The sequence below is a fragment of the Oncorhynchus keta genome, chromosome 21, assembly GCF_023373465.1.
Source record: "Oncorhynchus keta strain PuntledgeMale-10-30-2019 chromosome 21, Oket_V2, whole genome shotgun sequence".
Lineage (NCBI taxonomy): Eukaryota > Metazoa > Chordata > Actinopteri > Salmoniformes > Salmonidae > Oncorhynchus > Oncorhynchus keta.
This window is the reverse complement of record NC_068441.1, coordinates 6,676,378-6,701,566: the sequence shown is the minus strand read 5'-3', so window position 1 is coordinate 6,701,566 and position 25,189 is coordinate 6,676,378. Positions and strand designations below refer to the sequence as shown.

The 25,189-nt window shown below is 45.8% G+C and overlaps 1 protein-coding gene across 4 annotated transcripts in view; it reads left to right on the top strand.

Annotated features, from left to right (window-relative positions):
- LOC118399834 (voltage-dependent calcium channel subunit alpha-2/delta-2-like) overlaps positions 1–25,189 on the top strand; it is a 246,689-nt gene that overhangs the window by 65,661 nt on the left and 155,839 nt on the right. The window lies entirely within an intron of this gene.

Below are 25,189 nucleotides of genomic sequence, written 5' to 3'. Positions count from 1 at the left end.
TGTGTTGGAGTGTCAGTGTAGTATGTGTGAGTGTGGGGGGCAGAGTCTAGTGAGTGTGTGTTGGAGTGTCAGTGTAGTATGTGTGAGTGTGGGGGGCAGAGTCTAGTGAGTGTGTGTTGGAGTGTCAGTGTAGTATGTGTGAGTGTGGGGGGCAGAATCTAGTGAGTGTGTGTTGGAGTGTCAGTGTAGTATGTGTGAGTGTGGGGGCAGAATCTAGTGAGTGTGTGTTGGAGTGTCAGTGTAGTATGTGTGAGTGTGGGGGCAGAATCTAGTGAGTGTGTGTTGGAGTGTCAGTGTAGTATGTGTGAGTGTGGGGGCAGAATCTAGTGAGTGTGTGTTGGAGTGTCAGTGTAGTATGTGTGAGTGTGGGGGCAGAATCTAGTGAGTGTGTGTTGGAGTGTCAGTGTAGTATGTGTGAGTGTGGGGGCAGAATCTAGTGAGTGTGTGTTGGAGTGTCAGTGTAGTATGTGTGAGTGTGGGGGGCAGAATCTAGTGAGTGTGTGTTGGAGTGTCAGTGTAGTATGTGTGAGTGTGGGGGCAGAATCTAGTGAGTGTGTGTTGGAGTGTCAGTGTAGTATGTGTGAGTGTGGGGGCAGAATCTAGTGAGTGTGTGTTGGAGTGTCAGTGTAGTATGTGTGAGTGTGGGGGGCAGAGTCTAGTGAGTGTGTGTTGGAGTGTCAGTGTAGTATGTGTGAGTGTGGGGGGCAGAGTCTAGTGAGTGTGTGTTGGAGTGTCAGTGTAGTATGTGTGAGTGTGGGGGCAGAATCTAGTGAGTGTGTGTTGGAGTGTCAGTGTAGTATGTGTGAGTGTGGGGGCAGAATCTAGTGAGTGTGTGTTGGAGTGTCAGTGTAGTATGTGTGAGTGTGGGGGGCAGAGTCTAGTGAGTGTGTGTTGGAGTGTCAGTGTAGTATGTGTGAGTGTGGGGGCAGAGTCTAGTGAGTGTGTGTTGGAGTGTCAGTGTAGTATGTGTGAGTGTGGGGGGCAGAATCTAGTGAGTGTGTGTTGGAGTGTCAGTGTAGTATGTGTGAGTGTGGGGGCAGAGTCTAGTGAGTGTGTGTTGGAGTGTCAGTGTAGTATGTGTGAGTGTGGGGGCAGAGTCTAGTGAGTGTGTGTTGGAGTGTCAGTGTAGTATGTGTGAGTGTGGGGGGCAGAGTCTAGTGAGTGTGTGTTGGAGTGTCAGTGTAGTATGTGTGAGTGTGGGGGGCAGAATCTAGTGAGTGTGTGTTGGAGTGTCAGTGTAGTATGTGTGAGTGTGGGGGGCAGAATCTAGTGAGTGTGTGTTGGAGTGTCAGTGTAGTATGTGTGAGTGTGGGGGCAGAATCTAGTGAGTGTGTGTTGGAGTGTCAGTGTAGTATGTGTGAGTGTGGGGGGCAGAATCTAGTGAGTGTGTGTTGGAGTGTCAGTGTAGTATGTGTGAGTGTGGGGGCAGAGTCTAGTGAGTGTGTGTTGGAGTGTCAGTGTAGTATGTGTGAGTGTGGGGGCAGAATCTAGTGAGTGTGTGTTGGAGTGTCAGTGTAGTATGTGTGAGTGTGGGGGCAGAGTCTAGTGAGTGTGTGTTGGAGTGTCAGTGTAGTATGTGTGAGTGTGGGGGCAGAATCTAGTGAGTGTGTGTTGGAGTGTCAGTGTAGTATGTGTGAGTGTGGGGGCAGAGTCTAGTGAGTGTGTGTTGGAGTGTCAGTGTAGTATGTGTTAGTGTGGGGGCAGAATCTAGTGAGTGTGTGTTGGAGTGTCAGTGTAGTATGTGTGAGTGTGGGGGGCAGAATCTAGTGAGTGTGTGTTGGAGTGTCAGTGTAGTATGTGTGAGTGTGGGGGCAGAATCTAGTGAGTGTGTGTTGGAGTGTCAGTGTAGTATGTGTGAGTGTGGGGGCAGAATCTAGTGAGTGTGTGTTGGAGTGTCAGTGTAGTATGTGTGAGTGTGGGGGGCAGAATCTAGTGAGTGTGTGTTGGAGTGTCAGTGTAGTATGTGTGAGTGTGGGGGGCAGAGTCTAGTGAGTGTGTGTTGGAGTGTCAGTGTAGTATGTGTGAGTGTGGGGGCAGAATCTAGTGAGTGTGTGTTGGAGTGTCAGTGTAGTATGTGTGAGTGTGGGGGCAGAATCTAGTGAGTGTGTGTTGGAGTGTCAGTGTAGTATGTGTGAGTGTGGGGGCAGAGTCTAGTGAGTGTGTGTTGGAGTGTCAGTGTAGTATGTGTAAGTGTGGGGGCAGAGTCTAGTGAGTGTGTGTTGGAGTGTCAGTGTAGTATGTGTGAGTGTGGGGGGCAGAATCTAGTGAGTGTGTGTTGGAGTGTCAGTGTAGTATGTGTGAGTGTGGGGGGCAGAGTCTAGTGAGTGTGTGTTGGAGTGTCAGTGTAGTATGTGTGAGTGTGGGGGCAGAATCTAGTGAGTGTGTGTTGGAGTGTCAGTGTAGTATGTGTGAGTGTGGGGGGCAGAGTCTAGTGAGTGTGTGTTGGAGTGTCAGTGTAGTATGTGTGAGTGTGGGGGCAGAATCTAGTGAGTGTGTGTTGGAGTGTCAGTGTAGTATGTGTGAGTGTGGGGGGCAGAATCTAGTGAGTGTGTGTTGGAGTGTCAGTGTAGTATGTGTGAGTGTGGGGGCAGAATCTAGTGAGTGTGTGTTGGAGTGTCAGTGTAGTATGTGTGAGTGTGGGGGGCAGAATCTAGTGAGTGTGTGTTGGAGTGTCAGTGTAGTATGTGTGAGTGTGGGGGGCAGAGTCTAGTGAGTGTGTGTTGGAGTGTCAGTGTAGTATGTGTGAGTGTGGGGGCAGAATCTAGTGAGTGTGTGTTGGAGTGTCAGTGTAGTATGTGTGAGTGTGGGGGGCAGAGTCTAGTGAGTGTGTGTTGGAGTGTCAGTGTAGTATGTGTGAGTGTGGGGGCAGAATCTAGTGAGTGTGTGTTGGAGTGTCAGTGTAGTATGTGTGAGTGTGGGGGGCAGAGTCTAGTGAGTGTGTGTTGGAGTGTCAGTGTAGTATGTGTGAGTGTGGGGGCAGAATCTAGTGAGTGTGTGTTGGAGTGTCAGTGTAGTATGTGTGAGTGTGGGGGCAGAATCTAGTGAGTGTGTGTTGGAGTGTCAGTGTAGTATGTGTGAGTGTGGGGGCAGAATCTAGTGAGTGTGTGTTGGAGTGTCAGTGTAGTATGTGTGAGTGTGGGGGGCAGAGTCTAGTGAGTGTGTGTTGGAGTGTCAGTGTAGTATGTGTGAGTGTGGGGGCAGAGTCTAGTGAGTGTGTGTTGGAGTGTCAGTGTAGTATGTGTGAGTGTGGGAGGCAGAGTCTAGTGAGTGTGTGTTGGAGTGTCAGTGTAGTATGTGTGAGTGTGGGGGCAGAGTCTAGTGAGTGTGTGTTGGAGTGTCAGTGTAGTATGTGTGAGTGTGGGGGGCAGAATCTAGTGAGTGTGTGTTGGAGTGTCAGTGTAGTATGTGTGAGTGTGGGGGCAGAATCTAGTGAGTGTGTGTTGGAGTGTCAGTGTAGTATGTGTGAGTGTGGGGGGCAGAGTCTAGTGAGTGTGTGTTGGAGTGTCAGTGTAGTATGTGTGAGTGTGGGGGCAGAATCTAGTGAGTGTGTGTTGGAGTGTCAGTGTAGTATGTGTGAGTGTGGGGGCAGAATCTAGTGAGTGTGTGTTGGAGTGTCAGTGTAGTATGTGTGAGTGTGGGGGGCAGAGTCTAGTGAGTGTGTGTTGGAGTGTCAGTGTAGTATGTGTGAGTGTGGGGGGCAGAATCTAGTGAGTGTGTGTTGGAGTGTCAGTGTAGTATGTGTGAGTGTGGGGGGCAGAATCTAGTGAGTGTGTGTTGGAGTGTCAGTGTAGTATGTGTGAGTGTGGGGGGCAGAATCTAGTGAGTGTGTGTTGGAGTGTCAGTGTAGTATGTGTGAGTGTGGGGGGCAGAGTCTAGTGAGTGTGTGTTGGAGTGTCAGTGTAGTATGTGTGAGTGTGGGAGGCAGAGTCTAGTGAGTGTGTGTTGGAGTGTCAGTGTAGTATGTGTGAGTGTGGGGGCAGAGTCTAGTGAGTGTGTGTTGGAGTGTCAGTGTAGTATGTGTGAGTGTGGGGGCAGAGTCTAGTGAGTGTGTGTTGGAGTGTCAGTGTAGTATGTGTGAGTGTGGGGGGCAGAGTCTAGTGAGTGTGTGTTGGAGTGTCAGTGTAGTATGTGTGAGTGTGGGGGCAGAATCTAGTGAGTGTGTGTTGGAGTGTCAGTGTAGTATGTGTGAGTGTGGGGGCAGAATCTAGTGAGTGTGTGTTGGAGTGTCAGTGTAGTATGTGTGAGTGTGGGGGCAGAATCTAGTGAGTGTGTGTTGGAGTGTCAGTGTAGTATGTGTGAGTGTGGGGGCAGAGTCTAGTGAGTGTGTGTTGGAGTGTCAGTGTAGTATGTGTGAGTGTGGGGGGCAGAGTCTAGTGAGTGTGCATAGAGCCGGTGCAAGGGAGTCAGTGCAGAACAATTAAGATAAATGAATAAATAATAAAAGGGTCAATGTAAATAGTCCAGGTGTCTTTGATGAACTGTTCAGCAGTCTTATAGCTTGGGGGTAGAAGCTGTTTGGGTGCCTTTTGGTTCCTGACTTGGTGCGGTAGCAAAGAGAACAGTCAATGACTTGGGTGAATGGAGTCTTTGACAATTTTCAGGGCCTTCCTCTGACACCGCCTGGTATAGAGGTCCTGGATGGCAGGGAGTCCGGCCCCAGTGATGTACTGGGCGGTACGCACTACCCTCTATAGTGCGTTGGTTGAATGAACATTGTTTCCATGTTGATACAACACGTGAGGATGTTTTTCCCCTAAATCCAATGACTTGGCAACTTTTTTTGTGGATTTCACTTTGAATTCATGTTAGTTGACAACTCAACCAAATGTAAATCAAAACTAGGCGTTGAACTGACTTCAGTTCAACTTTGACAGTTAAATTTCTACAGCCAGGTGATGCTGATGGAGAATTGAATGTTGTGTTGTTGAAAGTTCAAAGGCCAGGGTCAGAAGCTCTATATGGAGGATGATTAATCATGTTTAATTATAGGGCGTTGTATTAGGATAGGAGACCAAATCAGGTGGAGCAGTTTTATGAAAGCGTCAAGGTGCCTGGGTGGGTGGGTGGGTAGTAACGAGGGTGTGTGGTTGTGGGTAGTGTGACGAGAAGGGTTTAATTGCGGGAACCGGGTTACCGAGATTTATAGGCATTTACCGGACAAACTCACTCCCTTTTCCCTGGATAAATAATTACGAGAAATTGGTCAATTATAATAAATGATTTCTCTGAACAGCGTGACGTCAAATGGAACTTTTCAAGGATACGTCTAAATCTGTCTTCATACGGCCTTGCCTGCTCTGCTATCAATAATCAACGCTCAGGGTGTGTGTGTGTGTGTGTGTGTGTGTGTGTGTGTGTGTGTGTGTGTGTGTGTGTGTGTGTGTGTGTGTGTGTGTGTGTGTGTGTGTGTGTGTGTGTGTGTGTGTGTGTGTGTGTGTGTGTGCTTTGTTGTAGCCTACTGTATTTACTTGCATAAAGTCGGCATTAATTAAAAGCTCACATATTTGTTATGCTAAAACGGGACCTTCAAATGCAGTTAATACAGTAACAAAATTGGCTTTTGAGTTACCGGCAATCCTACCTGCTTTTATTAATAGACAAAGTGTTGTATGTAGAACGTTATCCTACATTTGTTTGACTGGGTTTTGAGACTCAAAACGTTTCTGACCGAGTCAGTCTTTCATGTTTGTAAAATCACGTGAGATCGTGTCTTTTTAATGAACTCGAATTGATCTAGCAGGTTTTCTGAAAATGATTGTTTTTCTGTCTTGAATAAATGTAATAATGGAAAATAATAGTAGAGTGGTCAGATGGAAGACACTCTTCAGTAAAAGGCACCTAAAGGACTCTCAGACCATGAGAAACACAATTATCTGGTCTGATAAAACCAAGATTGAACTCTTTGGCCAAAATGAAAAGTGTCACATCCAGAGGAAACCTGCCACTATACCTATAGTGAAGCATGGTGGTGGAAGCATCATGCTGTGGGGATGTTTTTCAGTGGCAGGGACTGGGAGACTAGTCAGGATGGAGGGAAAGATAAACAGCGCAACTCACCTCTGATGAAAACCTGCTCCAGAGCACTCAAGACCTCAGACTGGGTGAAGGTTCACCTTCCAACAGGATAATAACCCTAAGCACACAGCCAAGACATCGCAGGAGTGGCTTCGGGACACGTCTCTGAATGTCCCTGAGTGGCCCAGCCAGAGCCCGGACTTGAAGCATGATCGAACATCTCTGGAGTGACCTGAAAATAACTGTGCAGCGACGCTCCCCATCCAACCTGACAGAGCTTGAGAGGATCTGCAGGGAAGAATGGGAGAAAATCCCCAAATACAGGTGTGCCAAGCTTGTAGCGTCATACCCAAGAAGACTCAAGGCTGTAATCGCTGCCAAACGTGCTTCAACAAAATACTAAGTAAAGGGTCTGAATACTTATTTAAATGTAATATATTTATTTTTAATACATTTGTAAATAATTCCAAAAACTTGTTTTTGCTTTATCATTATGGGGGTATTATGTGTAGATTGATGAGGATTTTTTTTTTTTTTAAAGTCTGTAACGTAACAAAATGTGTGAAAAGTCAAGGGGTCTGAATATTTTCTGAATGCAATGTATATACTTTTAAATGGAAATTTCAGTTTGAACGGGAATACTGGGAAGCCTGGTAATTGCAATTTTCTCAGGAAGGAAAATTGGTAAATTCTCTTAAACCCTAGTGAGGAGAATATAGTAAGTAGTGGGGGGTTTGTATTGTGCAGATATGACGGAGATGCTCTGTGACTCTGCCATCAAACTGATTGTGAGGGAATACAGGAGCTCTGACCAGACAGTGTGCATGGATGGCAAAAATGCACTTGACAGATTTAATCAGTCACTCTGCGTAAGCCTCTGTTTCCCCTAGCCTGACCATGGAAATCAAGACGGCACAGATGGGCCAGGGCGGGGGTGGACGGGCCAGCTCTATGTCATCTGTCATCGTGTGACACATAGATACATAATTTACAAAGACAAATGCACACACACACAGGCATGCACACATTTGTGTGTGTGTGTGTGTGTGTGTGTGTGTGTGTGTGTGTGTGTGTGTGTGTGTGTGTGTGTGTGTGTGTGTGTGTGTGTGTGTGTGTGTGTGTGTGTGTGCGCGTGTGTGTGTGTGCGTGCCAGTGGCGACTTTAACACAAAAATATTGGTGGGGCAAACTCAAATCCAAAAAGTGAATATGCATCGAAACTACTACACTACAGACGACACATCGAAAGCACCATCATAATAACCAAATCCCAGAAAGGAATTTGAGCCACACACACAAACCTTATAACATTCGAGTTATGATCAGTTTATAGACCACTTCCCATGTCTTTAGATCTAATTGCACAGGAGACCAAGTCAAGCACACTTTTATAGAGTGAAGTTTATATGACTTTAGAATCCACTTCAGCATCGGTCTGCAGTATTGCCAATCGTTGTCTGAGTATTGGAATGCAGCCCAAACAGTGCAGTTGTATTTGCCTGCCTGCTGACAAGATGCCGCGGTTAAGAATAATGTAGCCACGTTTGTAAAGCTACTCCCTTGCTTCAACAATTGTATAGTTAGAGTTCTATGGGTTATTACAGTCTAACGTCAAACATTAACAAGACACACCGTTGTCTAGGTACATTAAACCGCTTTTAGCCACTGCTTCGATCCAAACCAATCGTGTTTTATCTCTAATTTCTTTAAGGCCTTATTTTCATACTCAGTGGCGGATGTTTTAAATCTACGTCTGCTTCATAACGCAAAGTTCTGAAATAATTTTCTAGGAGACAGTCGACATAATTCAGTATGGCTTTTCAGCTAGCTAACTAGCTAGAAGATGATAAACAACTTTGAATTTGAGTCCATCAGTCCAATCAGCTACCAGAGATATGACACCAATTTATCCGTGACCAATGACATTGAGCCATCTTGGGTGGGCACTACTAATGTACTTTATCTCTATGGCAGCACTCAAGGGGGCTGAAGCTGCCGGACCATACCAGTACATGTTGCAGTCATGCACTGTCCCAATGAATTCACTCACCCATCCGAACCTTTGAGCACGTGGCAATCATGCGCAGCCAATTGCACACAACTAGAGAAGATCAACAAGAGAAAGATGGTCGCCGATTGAGTCCTTAGGAAACTGTGCAGTATTTTGTTTTTATATTTATTATTTCTGACATTGTTAGCCCAGAAAACCTCAAGTGTTATTATATACAGCCGGGAAGAACTATTGGATATCAGAGAGACGTCAACTTACCTATACTACAACCAGTTCTACGGCCAGGAATACGACTTTCCCAAAACAGATCCTTTGTCTGCACCTCCCAGGGCATTTGAACTGATTTCAGCTGACCCAAAACAATCCGTTGAAGGACAAGGTGCCAGAGCGGTCTTAGAGTGAGGCTTCGGATGCGCGCCACCCACCGCTTCCGAGTATATTACTCACTAATGTCCAGTCCTTAGTTAACAAAGTTAACGCAATTAGAAAGAGTTGCTTTCCAAAGAGATATCCAGGATTGTAACATACTCTGTTTCATGGAGACATAGCTAGCTACCTGGGGACATGCTGTCAGAGTTCATAGAGCCAACAGGATTTTCAGTGAATGGTGCCGACAGGAACAAACATCTCTCTGGTAAGAAGGGCGAGGGTGTATGTTTCATGATTAACGATTCATGGTGTAATTGTAACAACATACAAGAACTCAAGTCCTTTTGTTCACCTGACCTAGAATTCCTCACAATCAAATGCTGTCCGTATTATCTCCCAAGAGAACTCTTCTCGGTTATCGTCACAGCCGTGTATATCCCCCCGCAAGCGGATACCAAGACGGCCATCAAAGAACATCACCCGACTTTATGCAAACTGGAAACCATATATCCTGACGCTGCATTTATTGTAGCTGGGGATTTAACAAAGCTAATCTGAGAACAAGCCGACCGAAATTCTATCAGCATATCAATTGTAGTACACGAGCGAGCCACCGCATTTAATTATGACAAGGCGACTGGAAACATGACCGAATACAAACAGTGTAGTTATTCCCTCTGTAAGGCAATCAAACAAGCAAAATGTCAGTATAGAGACAGAGTAGAGTCGCAATTCAATGGCTCAAACACGAGATGTATGTGGCAGGGTCTACAGACAATCACGGATTACAAAAAGAAAACCAGCCCCGTCGGGGACATCGACATCTTGCTTCCAGACAAATTAAACAGCCTCTTTGCGCGCTTTGAGGACAATACAGTACCACCCACATGGCCCGCTACCAAAGACTGTGGACTCTCCGTGGCCGACGTGAGTAAAATACTTGAACGTGCTAACCCTCGCAAGGCTGCCGGCCCAGATAGCACCCCTAGCCGCGTCCTCAGAGCATGCGCAGACCAGCTGGCTGGTGTGTTTACAGACCTATTCAATCAATCCCTATCCCAGTCTGCGGTCCCCACATGCTTCAAAATGGCCAACTTTTTCCCTGTTCCCAAGAAAGCTAAGGTAACTGAACTAAATTATTATCAATTCTATCAATTCTGTCATCATGAAGTGCTTTGGGATCATATCACCTCCACCCTACCTGTTACCTTAATTAGACCCACTCCAATTTGCTTACCGCCCAATAGGTCCATAGATGATGCAATCGCCATCACACTGCACATATCCTTATCCCATCTGGACAAGAGGAATACCTATGTAAAATGCTGTTCATTGACTGCAGCTCAGCATTCAACACCATAGTATCCTCCAAAGTCATGATTAATGTTTAGACCCTGGGTCTCGACCTAGCCCTGTGCAACTGGGTCCTGGACTTCCTGACGGGCCGCCCCCCAGGTTGTGAGGGTAGGAAACAACATCTCCACTCCGCTAATCCTCAACACTGGAGCCCCACAAGGGTGCTTTCTCAGCCCTCTCCAATACTCCCTGTTCACCCACGACTGCGTGGCCGTTCACGCCTCCAACTCAATCATCAAGTTTGCAGACTGAAAGGAGGCTCAAAAAGATGTGGCTTGTCACCGAAAACCCTCACTAACCTTTACAGGTGCACAATTGAGAGCATCCAGTCGGGCTGTATCACCGCCTAGTACGGCAACTTCACCACCAACCGCTGGGCTCTCTAGAGGGTGGTGTGGTCTGCACAACGCATCACTGTGGGCAAGCTACCTGCCCTCCAGGACACCTACAACACCTGATGTCACAGGAAGGCAAAAAAGGTCATACAGGACAATAACCACCCTCGCCACTGCCTGTTCACCCCGCTATCATCCAGAAGGCGAGGTCAGTACAGGTGCATCAAAGCTGGGACAGAGAGATTGAAAAACAGCTTATATCTCAAGGCCATCAGATTGTTAAACAGCCACCACTAGCACAGAGAGGTGGCTGCCTTCCTACAGACTTGATATCATTGGCCACTTTAATAAATGGAACACTAGTCACTTTAATACTCATCTCATATGTATATACCGTATCCTTCACTATCTATTCTCTACTATCTATTACATCTTAGCCGCTTTGTCACTGCTCATCTATATATTTTATACGTGTATATTCTCATCCCAGTCCTTTACTAGATTGTGTGTATTAGGTTTTATTGTGGAATTGTTAGATATTACCTGTTAGATACGGCTGTTCTGTCGGATCTAGAAGCATAAGCATCTGCCCCCCCCCACTGAGTGAGGCTGAAACAGCTGCATCAGGGAGCTGCCTTCCTCAAAGAAAGCTGACCAAAATAACAATACAAACGGGGAAGTGACCACAAATGCTCAAGCGATTTTTAGAACATAACATTGTTTGCTGACTGATATGTGACGTGTGACATGATTGAATGCTAGAATGACATGCAAAGCCCCTGAATGACGGATCGCCACTCCGCACCGTTCACCGAAACTTCAGTAAGCCTACTTTTTCAACACCAATGGTTTTGTACTCAAATTGTTGTTATTTTTTGTCAAATCATTTCCGGGTACTTCTGTCAAATGTGTCTCACGTCGTGTACTGATTGAGAGGATCGAGGCTGTGTATCATCAGCGCAGCCGTCGTCCCTTTTACAACGAGAGCACAATCCAACCTGTTCTGAGGTACCACTAGACTGGGAGTCTGGGGCTGCATCATGTTAGCGCCTCACACTCATGCGGCACAGAACGTAGCACACTTGAATCATGTAATTAAATGCAACACTGCATGTAGAAATGTTGAAAAAGTGTTCATTACTGTTTCGCAAAACAATGTCCTTTACAGGCTAGAACACTGTACAATATCAAGGTGATGCCGGTGGCTCCCAGCTTCGTAGGCTAACTTTCCTGGCGAGCTCACAGCTGAAGCTAACATCAATTCACTAACCTGGTACCTTGCTTGTGATTATATGCAAAACATCATGCAAAATATGCTGATTTTAAAAGCTGATTGTCACCTAATCAATTAATTGTCTCTCCCTCACGTCTCTCCCTCACCGAATGAACTGAATGAACTGAATGTGCCTTATGAATGACATAATTACTTGGTCCTACAGAGCACTTTTATAAAATAAGAGATTGCTACCGTTATGCCAAATGTTGTTGATCAGTACACTAAAATAAGTCTCAAATGGAAGGGGAACGTTTGCTATCTGTAGCCCCATGATATCGGCTGAAACAGGCTCAATAACTCAATGCATGCACACACTCCTATTGAATATGCATTCAACTGTGTTGTGAATAGGTCTCGGTCTACGTCTTGATTTGCCCAGTTTATCAATAGAGATTTACCATTCAAATGAATGTTTACCATTATTTTGTTATGTAGTGAGTTTGGTGAAAATAACTTGATTGTATAATTGATTGATTTATTAATGCATACATGTTTTACATGTTAAAGAATGACAATGGAATGATATTGAATTCAAAAGATGCCCAACGATTGAACAGAGCAGTTGATCAGTAGATCAAGTGCCATTCTGTGACTTTGGCCAATACGCCTTCTTTTTGGTACTGAGTATCCTGATACCACTCGTCGCACACGCCACACACACACTTATACACTTGCATCGGCACAATCCTTCCTTCCCACCTGGATGCACACACACAAACGCACCCACCTACACACTAGCAGATTCCCAGGACCCCGACCCACTGCTAAGAGGTCTGCGGTGGTCGATGATTTGAGTCGGCATCCCAGTGAGTTTTCAGACGCCTCAGCGACTCGCTTTAATTGGAGAGGCACCCGGCACGAATCACCAATTTCAAACAGCTAAATTTAGCCCTCGGTGCTTTAAAGAGCCACGGACTAAAAATAAGCACACCATTACACAATTGTGTCGTTACTACTTTACTATGGAGTTGAGATTTCCATCATTTTCAGTGGAATAGCCTTCAGTGGAAGTGCCCAGATGTCTGAGTGAGTGTTGGTGGAGTGTGGTAGTAGATTCTATTGGTGCTGTTGGGGAGGGGCTATCATCTGGAGAAATGGGCACAGGGCTGACTGTTGGCTATGACACTGCTGGAGGATCAGTGGGATGGTTACAGCTCTTCCTCTCCCTCGGGTGACAGGTGAAAGGAGTCCGTTGGCTTGGGTTAGCAAGTTGTCTCTCTGCTCAGAGCTTTCTGATTGTGTGTGTCATCTCGGTGTCTTTAGCAATAAGGACGAGTGCTTCTTGTTCTCCAGAGGCATGTCATCTCTTAAGTCATGAAGACTAGTTCAAGGAACACAGAGACTATTCCCAATAGCACAAACATGACAGCAGCTGGCGAATTCACAATGAACGACGACAGCACCGACGGGCCAACAATTATGTCTCTCCTGTTGGCGTGAAGTGATGAAGGAGGAAGGCGTTAAATGAATGAGTTGTTTGTCTCTTAAGAGTTCTGGGAGATTTCCCTACAGCCTCGCTCCTCTCCTCAGCGCTCATCTGTAATGTCGGCAGTAGATCACATTAGACGACTTTCCACGCATACTGATGGTTTATATCACTCTGGGATATCAGTCTGGATTTAGGCAACTTCCATAAAGTACTCCTTATGTAACCACCATGTAAAAAGACTGTATGGCATCCATACTGATCTCTGGGATAGACTAGGTTGGACTTTGTAGTTGCAGCACAAGCCTCCATACTGTATGTAGCCACCATGTAGATGACTGTACAGCCACCATGTAGTAAAACAGTTCAGCCCTACACGGTAGGAAGTGCCAACCTTGGGGATGCCAGGTAGATGACGTAATGCCCTCGCTTGTCATAGAATTACACATGATCCAAGCCCCACACTATTGAACCTCGCTTGGACATTGCGTGCAGCTCAGTAATAGCTACTAGCCCTGGGCATGGCTTGTGCTCATTTAGGCAGCTTAATGACTTACAAGGCTCCCGTAATGAGTGTGCATGAGCAGTGCTAAGAGAGGTCAGATAGGGTTGAATATCTTGTGAACCTCACCGGGCTAATACTTCAACATGCCCGTTAAAGGCGTCTGTCTTTAAGGTGAGCTCATTTTGTGTATGCTGTGAGGAAAACAAGAACCAAGCAATGCATTACACCAAAAAGGAGAGTAGGTATGAGAGCCTGTAAGAAAGCAATTTCGTTTTCCATTTCCTGCAGGCAGTTAGAGAGGCAGTTATAGCACCCGGGTCCCATCAGGACCCGAAGAACATGGGAAGTAGGCCGCACTGACTCTCCTTGGGCAAAAATAGCAGAGATACAAAAATAAAAGAAAAAAATAATCAGAATTCTTATCAAATTTGTTCTTGTTGATTCCAGTCATTGTAGTTTGTTGGAAAACCGAGAACAAGGCCTCACCTTTCAGGGGGTTAGTATGAAGGTTTTAAGACAGGGCTGGGAGGGTTGACTGCAATGTTCCCTCTTATCTTTTTTGGCACTTAGCAAATTCCAAGCATGCTAAGCGCAAACTTGAACATTGTAAAAATTCTGTGAACACTGAGGCTTCATCCATTTTAAGTTACAGTTTCAGACAGTGGTCAAGTTGGCTACTGAGGCTATTTGATCATAATGTAGGTCTACCAGAGTGACATACCATCAAAACAATGGAGAAAATGCATCCCATAACATTTTAACATGGAAATAGCTGTTATATCATTCAGCCTACAGTAGCAGCCGATTTGTGGTGTTCAATGTGGGCCTACATTCCACGAGACCTTTGAAAAAAAACAATCAGGGCATCTACTCACGACCACTCATGCTGTTAACACAGTCCAGTTCAAAGTGAATGGCACAGATCCATATATGGCAATGGTCTATTTGCATATAGGCCTACTGCAGCTCTGATTGGTTATGCCGCACTGGTCTGTGTAGAATACGGTCTGAGTCGTGCATGCCAATGCAATAGAATCCTACTCCGATGTGTTCCGCATACAACAAATGTTTAGTTTTTTCCAGAAGTTGAAAATATGCATTTTCCAGACGTTGAAGTCGGGTCTATGATAATGGTCCGATTTTGTCCGGACCGGACAAATATCTATGTCTGTGGATGTGGAAATCAAGGCCGTTCCGGATTTTACCCAAAAAAAGACTTCAAAAGGCAACCAGCCCGTGCTTACAAAGGTGTAGCTCCAGTGCTGAAATTCTACTTTATGAATGCCCGTCTCCCATAAGCCTACCGTTTGTAAAACCCCAACAAAAATATGTCCAAAAGGCATCGGCTCGTGCTTACTGGGGTGTAGCCTACCACGTTGGACAGCAATAGAATTTTCTGAATGCCTGTCTATGTTCTATTCCCACCATTTGCAAAACAGGCCATTGCATTGGCTTTATTAGTCCTGATTCCTGTGACTAATCAATTTGGCTATTTAAACTCTGAATATCAACTACTCAGCTTTATCAGGCGTAATCTTGAGACTATTTGTGATGGGTTTACACAGACGTAGACGTATTTTTTTTTGATCACCACGGTCAGCTTGTCAAAAAATGTATGGACACACACTTAAAACTACTGATCACGGCAACGGGGTGAGACTCATGGACAGCAGTTGTGAGTGGCCTGCTTGTCCATTCCATATTGTCCATTTACTTTGACCTGTCCTGTTTTTAGGACATGTTGTTTTGTTAACGTGACAGCGCATTTTTTCTTTTTGATTAGGTGCCATTTAGGTTCGGCTATTTGATCAGATGTAAAAAAAAAAAGTGTCTGTCTCATTACATCCATTTTATCTCCAGCCTGTTACAGAAAAGGCAGCGTACTCTTTCTACCACATCCTGCACCTGCTGCATGATTTATGTGTTTTTTTTTGACAGAACATTGGTGCAGCACCACAGCGATGCGTCTCCCCAACAGCACCCTGGAGAAGTGAGCTGGGAAGGGACAAGCAAAATATTTTGCACCCCTGCCTTTGACAAAGTGGCCACTGCTTATCACAGGGCATGATCAGGGCTCACCTAAAAAAGCCCATGTGCCACTGTTTGAGAGAAATTGTTATTGTTTTTTGGGGCAGAATTATCTGAGGGTTTATGTGTTGTTGTTGCATGTGCGTCTTAGTCAGTTTAGCTCAGAAAATGCCGCCCTCGTCAATCTACCGCCTTGGGCGGCCGCCTAATCCAGCCTAATGAGCGGGTCGGCCGTGAGGGGGAAACTCTCGAAAGTTGAGTGAAGTTAAATTTTGGGCTTCTCTGCAGATATTTCTTCTGCGTGGCAGTCCCGGGGGAGCTGCGCGCTCACGCAAGCGTGCAGCTTAAAATGAACATTGTTTAAGACAGACAGACTGGTGTTTATAAGGAAGAAAGTAAGTAAGTGCAAAGATTGTCTATTATATTGACAAGATATTTGAGTGACCACTCTAACAATGGAAATACATGTCCTCAAAGAAGGAAGGCAGGCGGAAGGAGGCAAGATCGGGTGGTACCATTCTAGCCGATGAGAGGGCAGATACCTGTGTGAACAACATGCCGTAGATCGATAGAAGACTCATCTTTGTATCTGTGCCATTATGGCGTATGTTACAGCATGGGAAGGGCCATTGAGACTCCATTTTAAAGTCATACATTTTATTCTTCTTCATTGGCGGATTGCTCCCAACTCATTGGAATCCCCACCCAGTTGACTACTTTAAAATGGTGGAAGCCGTCAATGGCAATGTCTACGCTTCAGCACTCGGCGGTCCCGTTCTGTGAGCCTGTGTGTTTTACCACTTCACGGCTGAGCCGTCGTTGCTCATAGAACTTTCCACTTCACAATAGCAGCACTTACAGTTGACCAGGGCAGCTCCAGCAGGGCAAACATTTCATGAACTGACTTGTTGGAACGGTGGCATCCTATGACAGTGCCACGAAAGTCACTGAGTTCTTCTGTAAGGCCATTCTACTGACAATGTTTGTCTATGGAGATTGCATGTCTGTGTGCTCTATTGTATACATCTGTAAGCAACAGGTGTGGATGAAATAGCTGAATTCACTCATTTGAAGGGGTGTCCACATGCGTTTGTATATATAGTGTATATACAGACACACATGCACGCACACATGCATGCACACACACACATACACACACCATCTTCACCTCCCCTCTGCAAACCCCGGCCCGTTTCCCTGGTCATTGTCATTCAGATCTATGAACCTCCATTAGCAACCATCTGTTACAACCTGCAGCAGCAAAACCATTACACCTCTCTCTCTCTCTCTCTCTCTCTCTCTCTCTCTCTCTCTCTCTCTCTCTCTCTCACTCTCTCACTCTCTCACTCACTCACTCACTCACTCACTCACTCACTCACTCACTCACTCACTCACTCACTCACCACTCACTCACTCACTCACTCACTCACTCACTCACCCACTCACTCACTCACTCACTCACACACACACACACACACACACACACACACACACACACACACACACACACACACACACACACACACACACGCACACACACACACACAAAGATTAATTCAGATACTCACCAAACCACAAATTAAAAAAACACGCACCTAACCTTCCTAAAGTGATTCCTGTTTCACCTTCAGATGAGATGAGAACACCTCCAGAACCATATGTGATAACATGAACACATAGCAACAAGAGGTCTTCCGATGACTCCTTCTTCAGAGGTCATAGCAACACACACAGATAGGTCAGAACTTGAGAAGTACACAGGGTTGTATCGACACGTAATTCTTTCTCCCGTATTGGGCCGTTCCATCACTCGTTCCTACAGAGAAAAGGTCACAACCACCCACTCACTGGAACTCGTCTCTCACATTAGAGAAATGTCAGGATCTGTTTCGCAGCATCACTGCCTGAAGCGTTGTTCCTCAGTCTTCAATGCACACTTATTTGACTGATTTTGTTCCATTTGAATGCAGCAGCATGTCGTTGTTGTTTAAAAAAATATATATATCAATGTACATCTTGAGGAATATTGATTTAGGATTGTCCTCCTGTCTCACACACAATCCCTCATTAAAGTGACTGTGTGTGGCAGACAGGCAGGGAGGAGGAAATGGGGGGGTGGGGGGGGGCTTTTGATTCTCTGTCTAATCATCAGAGTTCTCATTCAAAGGAGAAAATTGTTCCTGTGTTTCTGAGCAACTCTCATTCGTGCTGTAGCATCTGCCTCACTCCATCGCCCCGTCAGCCAGAGACATGGAAATGACTGCTTTGTGCTTTTTATACAGCCATCTCTCCAAGACGCATAAAACATATATTTCCATGCAGTCTCCCGTGTGTGGTTTTGCATCTACTGAGACAGAGAGAGAGAGAATGAGAGAAAGACAAGAGGGAAACACTTGAGTTTTTGAATGGTTTTGCGGCAAAATTGTGGCAAGGCAGTACTTTTGCCCGTTGTTTTCTCGTCTCGAGGGTACAATTGAAAAAGATAATTTCACACGAAAGGGGCTTTTCAAAGCACATCTGCAATCGAATAGAACATAATAGCACCTTGTGCGTGTATAACAATCTATTTCAAGAGAGAGAGTAAGGCACGGTCTGGGTGCCGGTATACATTTACCTAATCAAGATATTTGCATAGAATCCATAGGGAGTGAGGATTATAATGTAGGTTATTTGATCTTGGCGTATACTCAAAACCTTCCACATCTCCTCGTGCTCTGCTTCATTGTTATAATAGAGATGTACCGTGCGCAAACAATCTTTTTTTAAATTTTTTTTTACATTTTATAACCACTCCTTTTTTTTTACTCACTCGAGAGTCATGATACATGTTTCTGTGTGACTTATTGATTTTAGTCGTTCGTTTGACCCGCTGTCCGCAATTAATTCTACAGCAGGATTGATACGCCCTTCTCCGGCTCAGCAGCTTGGCAGACGTGCTCCGACCAAAAACAACTGCCTATCATATGTGCGCGCGCATGAAAATAGATTGTGTTGCAAGCAGCATAGCGAGGAACAAGACATGTTTAGACCTGATAATTGGTCACGTCGTGCAAAAATGAATGTAATTCATTGCTTATGGAATGTTTTGATGGACACAGAATTGTAGAACCAACACACACTGCTCCGCAATCTCAATATATATTGTGCTTATCACCCTCGCCGCAGTCAAGCAATTGCATTCCGCCACCTAGTCTGGTTGCGGGCCACAACTAGACATCGTTTCAAAGGAATCAAGGAGTAACCTTATGTGGACGCCTACCAATCACAAATGTACATGGTTTAAAGCACACTTTTATGACAGCTTCTATAAGCCCCGTATAGTAAACGAAATGTGAAGGAAAAGGCTTGCTGAATCACGACTCTTTCGAATATTCCATTCATCATTCATCGTTAGAGGGTCCGGTGTGCTTTGGGCATTACATACTCAAATGAGAGAGAAGGGGGAAAAAACGATTCGAGACATTTGTTCCTTTTGACCGAACAAGTCGAAAAGATCCGAGTCAGTTTAAAAGAGCCAAACTTCCCATCACCAACAATGATCTGCCTCGTCCCTCTTGTCAGGGTTATCGTCAAACTATTGTAGAGATGTAGCACAATTGATAGAAATGCATTTACACCTACACCCCCTTCAATTTGGGGAAGTGAACATGTGTGTGTGTGTGTGTGTGTGTGTGTGTGTGTGTGTGTGTGTGTGTGTGTGTGTGTGTGTGTGTGTGTGTGTGTGTGTGTGTGTGTGTGTGTGTGTGTGTGTGTGTGTGTGTGTGTGTGTGTGTGTGTGTGTGTGTGTGCAGACAGGTATGTGTCTAATGGAAGGCAGGAGGTTACAGTACAAGTAAATGATGTTGAGGTAAATGAATCTGCCTGTGTATGTGTGGACGTTGGCCTGATGTCCATAGCCTGCCACTGACCCCGGGGAGTAGTGCTTTGATTCCAAGCAGATGGGGAGCCTGGTTCCTGGTCTCCTGGTGGAGCCAACAAGGCAAATTATGGCCTTCTGTCCTGAAAAGGAGCTGTTAGGCCCTGACAGCTGTGATCGGGGACGTTGGGCTGTTTTCACAGTAGGAAGCATCACACATACACATACTAGCTTTCTCGTATATCTGAAAGAGGTAGGGTAAAAGAACATGGAAAAATAAAAGCCACCTAAAGACCTAGTCATGATTCCTGCATTTTCACTGAGCCTGTAACCAAAATACAGGTACAGCGCAGAGCACATTGGAGTAGGGTTCTATTGCATTGACAGGCACGGCTCAGGCTCATACTGTACACAGACCGGTGCGCCATAACCAATCAGAGCTGCAGGAGGCCTATATGCAAATAGCCAATTGCCATATATGGTTCTTTGCCATTTACTTTGAACTGGACTGTGTTTACAGTATGAGCGGTTGCGAGTAGATGCGCTTGTTTTGAGATCAAAGCCAGAGCTGCATGTAGCCACGTGTGCACATGTTGTTCATATCCGTTGCTAGTTAGTGAGTTATTATCTCAGTTATAGATCATTTGTAGTCAGCAATGGGGGAGTGGCTGGTTCCTACAAGAGCACAACATTTGTGCACTTCTAGCCATCTTTGAAAAGCGAGTCAAGTAAATACGTTTTTTTTATGTCTTAAAGGGGCAGTGTTGTATTTTGAGGTGGTCTTGAATAAGCTAAGTAGCCATTTGGCAGAGTGTAGTATGATTAGTCTGAGTCTCTGTAATAATGCAATGGGAATTTAAATATATTTTATTTTGTAAAGTGGTTTCTAACAATCAAACAATAAAATATTTTCAGTCCTGCATGTTTTTTTCTCCAAAAGTCTCTACTTGGCCACTCTTAAAATGGCAGCTTAAAGTGTGTACAGCCTCAGTGTTCATAGTAAACTCGGGCCGGAAGATGCACAGAATTTTCACCACGTCCAAGTCTGCACTCAGCAGACCTGTAATGTGCTCGCAGTGTCAAAAAGAATTGCGGGAATATTGGCCCCCACCCCTCCTAATTTGCCAGTTACCCACTGATATGTATAAAAGGGGTATACCTGCAAATAAATGGTAAATTAGGGGCTGTTTGAAAGGGGGTCGATAACATTGCCTTATATATTTTTTTGACAGGTAACATACCACACCTTCTGTGTGCGCGCACAGAGAGACACACACACGCGCGCAAAGCCATTGTCTTTCATGTGTGTGCGACCAGAGGGAGCGTTTGACGGGCGAGGCTCCCGCACTACAGAGCCAGTCACACAGCGACCCTTTGATTTCCATTTGAACTGCTGAATTCAACTGCAAAGAGTCATTGGAACAGAACAAACTTGTGTTGCTCCACAGAATCACAAGAACATAACAGGCCTGGATGAGTGCTTCAATAGAGAGCTCAGCTCCTGGTAAAACAGCCCCACCACTAAGAACAGAGATCAAACCAGAACGACTTGCTGGTGTTAAAGAGATCCGTGCCACTTCTCCCTACCACTAAACGCCACATCAGCAGCAGCCTCAATAGAGAAAGTACCAGTGCGGCTGGTACACACGCCTGAGCAGTCCGGCTTAAATAGAAAAGCTTCACTGGAGCACACCGGCTTCAATGGAACAGGTCAGTTTCACTCGGGTGGCTCTGTTTCGTTGAAACCACCTTGCTTCAGTAGAACAGTCGTGGCTGGCGTGGAACAGCTGAGCACCGTTGGAGCAGAGAGATTCACCACAGAAACCCGAGCTCTGGAATCCTCAGCTCCACCTTCCAGAGATCTACAGTGCACGGCCATGGTAAAGTGTTGCTGTAATCGGGGGAATGAGGGTTTTTCAGTGTGCAGATGAGGGAGTTTTAGAGGACAGGGGAAGAGGCAGAAAAGGATTGGCAAAGGAGGAATCAGAGAGGATACCGTAGCGCGGATGGTCATCCCAGTTCTCGCAGCAGGAATGTAGGTGGACGTCGGCTTAAGCTGGTCTCCCTCCGTCCAAGTATTCTTACCACGTTAAATGCACCCAGTCTCTGCACCCTAGCCCACCCCCACAGAACAAGGGAGAGAGAGAAAGAGAGAGAGAAATGTTTGGTCGAGCGAGGGAACCAGAGGTCGCCTTGGCTCTATTTGGCTCTTCCATCAGGGCGAGTGGTTAATCTGTGCAGGGCCCTGTCTTATCTGAGCGCCTGCCAGCCCGGCCCTGCCTTGCCCACAGAGAACACATCACGCCCCTCAGCCCCCCCCCCCCAACCTCTCCAAGGGCCACTGGAGAAGGTGGTCGCAGATTGAATTATTATATACCTCCATTCCATTTCTCCATTTCTCTCCAGTTTGCATTCATTTGCAGCGGGCTGTCAGTTCTGCTCTCGTGTGTTTGTTTTTGAAGTAGAAGGCGTTCAGAATGTATTTGGGCGAGTCGCGGCACCTCGTGTCAGGCCGGGTCCATTGGGGCTGCTGCATCAATTGGTTACGTAGAAAGAAACAGCGGTCTCGGGGGTGTTGGGCGTGGGGCGCATTTGCAGAGGCACATGCCTGGGACAACCCTGATGACATTTGTTTGTTTTTTCACCGAATGCGTGTGCTGTCGTCTTTTATCTGTGTCTCTTCAGGGTGACTCTTGTCTTGTCATAAAGCAAGGAGAGAGGAATAGTTTTCAAAGTGACTTATCAAGTTGAACCCCTTAGTCAGAGTCGGCCTGCATCTCACCCTAGATACTTAAAGCCACGACGCAGGCAATCTGCCAGTAGTGGTCCCACTGGGTCAGCCATGAGGGATATTTAGTCATTATTGGCAAACTCTCCCCACCCTTAGCTACCACCTATCAGTCAGACTCAGCATTCCGTTCTCGTGACGGTTTCCTGCCCCAATTTCTTGAGGTTTGACAGGCTGTCAAGAAAAGATAGTATCAATTGCATCATACTAAGTGATGACCTGACTGTCTCTGTGATTGGCAGGTGTTTTTTTTAATACCGGGCCAAAGAGGTGGGGGCTGGTTGAAGACATGAATCCGTGTTGACTCTCTGACTGACAGACAGGCAGCTCTAGCTCCTAACATGGGGGAAAGTTTTGGTTTGTTTATCAACCGTTTATTTCCTAACCTTTACTTGAGAAGCTAACAGTGCAGTGTTATACACGAGGAGCATCGGCCAATTACTTGCAGTGGCCAAATGGATAGGGGACTAGGGTAGATGGGAGGCTGTCCTCCATTGGTAGAGTGACAGGCAAGGAGAGGAGTAGGGGAAGAGGAGGAGAGGAAAGGGGCTAGCCTGGAGGCACCCCAAGAGAAGAGAAGGAAGGGGAGGGCTGTGCCTCAGTAAGACATGAGAAACGGTGGAGGAGAATTCAAAATCTTGACCTTGGGAAATAACCTCAATAATTAGAGCCTCTTGCACCCCCCCTCTCTCTCCCCCTTCTCTCTCTCTCTCCCACCTCTTCTCTCTCTCTCTATCCCCTCTTTCTCACTGACTCTCTCTCCCTCCCTCGCCTCGGTAATCTAAGTGACTCCAGATAAAGGCTGGGGTGTCGACTTCTCCCTGTGTTTTTTTCACTCTTTGATACACATTAATCCCTATCATCGATTACAAACTTACAAGCTTAAATTCGGCTTATCACAATAAGCCTCTACCTGCTTTGAACCTCCCCACAGCTTCATGCATCCGCATACTGTATGTCTCATACCAGCACATAGTACTGCACTCTTACGCCCCTCTACTCTCTGTTTAGCTGCGGTGACGTTTCGAACGAGGCCCTGTGAAAAGCGGCAGCAAAGGGAGATCATGTTAAGTGAGGGCGGAGGAGTACATCCATTGCTTCAAATTGGTACTAATGGCGGACTATTTAAGAGCCTATTAATTGCTAGGGGCCAAATGCACGGTGGCGGTTAATGCTGTCACAGTGTTCCCATTCATTCACTGTGTGTGGATGGAGTGTGTATGTGGGTGTTAGTGTGTTTCACCTGAAGCTACTCTGGATCTGTATTTTGGACAACCTAGACAGGGGATAGATAGTAAAGGGTGAGTGGACACATGTGGCACAAGGCATTATGGGAAAGGATATGGCTATAGTTAACCAGCAGTGTTCTGTCCGGTAACTGGTGCCTTCCCTATCGCCTTCAGTTATCTCAGTAGAGTCAAACCTCCTTTTCATTTTCTATTGATTTCAATTGTGAAACAAAACAACCTTTTTGTTTCTCTCACAGTTTGAATTCACAACCACTCTTGTCTTGACTCATTCCCCTCCTCTATTTCCCTCCATAACTCCTCTTGCTCCCTCTGTGTGTGAGAGGGTCACTAAGAGATCGATGTTGGGCCTGCGCACACACAGAAAGAGCAGCAGCTGGCTGAATCGGAGCGATCGATCAGGCACAGAGCATTTACCCTGCCAGACTGCTGGGGCTTTGTGGATGGAGATTATTTCACAATTATTACAGGAGGCAGATGCTTGTCAGGAGATGCTCTCTGTCAAGGTTAGACTGGTGGAGTGCTGCACTCTCTCTTCTCTCTTTCTTCCTCTCTTCCTTTCTCTTCCTCCCTCTCTCTTTCTCTTCCTCCCTCTCTCTATTCCTTTCTCTTCCTCCTTCTGTCTCTTCCTCCCTCTCTTTCTCTCTCTCTAACTTCCTTTCTCTTCCTCTCTTTCTCTCTTCTCTCTCTCTCTCTCTCTCTCTCTCTCTCTCTCTCTCTCTCTCTCTCTCTCTCTCTCTCTCTCTCTCTCATCCTTTCTCTTTCTCACTCTCTCTCTCTCTATCGTCCTTTCTCTTCCTCTCTCTCTCTCTCTTTCTTTCTCTCTCTCATCCTTTCTCTTCCTCTCTATCTATCTTCCTCTCTCTATCTATCTTCCTCTCTCTCTCTCTCATCCTCTCTCTCTCTCTGTCTCGCTTCCTATCTGTCCCACTTCCTTCCTTTCTCTCCCCTCTCTTTCTTTTTTCACTTTTTCTCCCCCAACCCTTTCTCCCACACTCTCTATCCTTCACATTACCCCCTTCCCTTCCTTTATCTAACTTTCTTTATCTCTTTGTTTTGTTACCTAAAGATGAGATATGCTGGGACAGTTATAGGTGAGAAGATAAATTCGGTAGATTGCCAATATTAAATGTCATTCTCCAAATGGACTCCAGAAACACAGAGAAAGGACTGCATACTGCCAATGAGAAAGGACTGTATACTACCAATGAGAAAGGACTGTATACTGCCAATGAGAAAATACTGTATACTGCCAATGAGAAAGGACTGTATACTGCCAATGAGAAAATACTGTATACTGCCAATGAGACAGGACTGTATACTGCCAATGAGAAAATACTGTATACTGCCAATGAGACAGGACTGCATACTGCCAATGAGACAGGACTGCATACTGCCAATGAGACAGGACTGCATACTGCCAATGAGAAAGGACTGTATACTGCCAATGAGAAAGGACTGCATACTGCCAATGAGAAAGGACGGCATACTGCCAATGAGAAAGGACTATATACTGCCAAAGAGAAAGGACTGCATACTGCCAATGGGAAAGGACTGCATACTGCCAATGAGAAAGGACTGCATACTGACAATGAGAAAGGACTGTATACTGCCAATGAGAAAGGACTGCATACTGCCAATGAGAAAGGACTGCATACTGCCAGTGAGAAAGGACTGCATACTGCCAATGAGAAAGGACTGCATACTGCCAATGAGACAGGACTGCATACTGCCAATGAGAAAGGACTGTATACTGCCAATGAGAAAGGACTGCATACTGCCAATGAGAAAGGACGGCATAATGCCAATGAGAAAGGACTATATACTGCCAAAGAGAAAGGACTGCATACTGCCAATGGGAAAGGACTGCATACTGCCAATGAGAAAGGACTGCATACTGACAATGAGAAAGGACTGTATACTGCCAATGAGAAAGGACTGCATACTGCCAATGAGAAAGGACTGCATACTGCCAGTG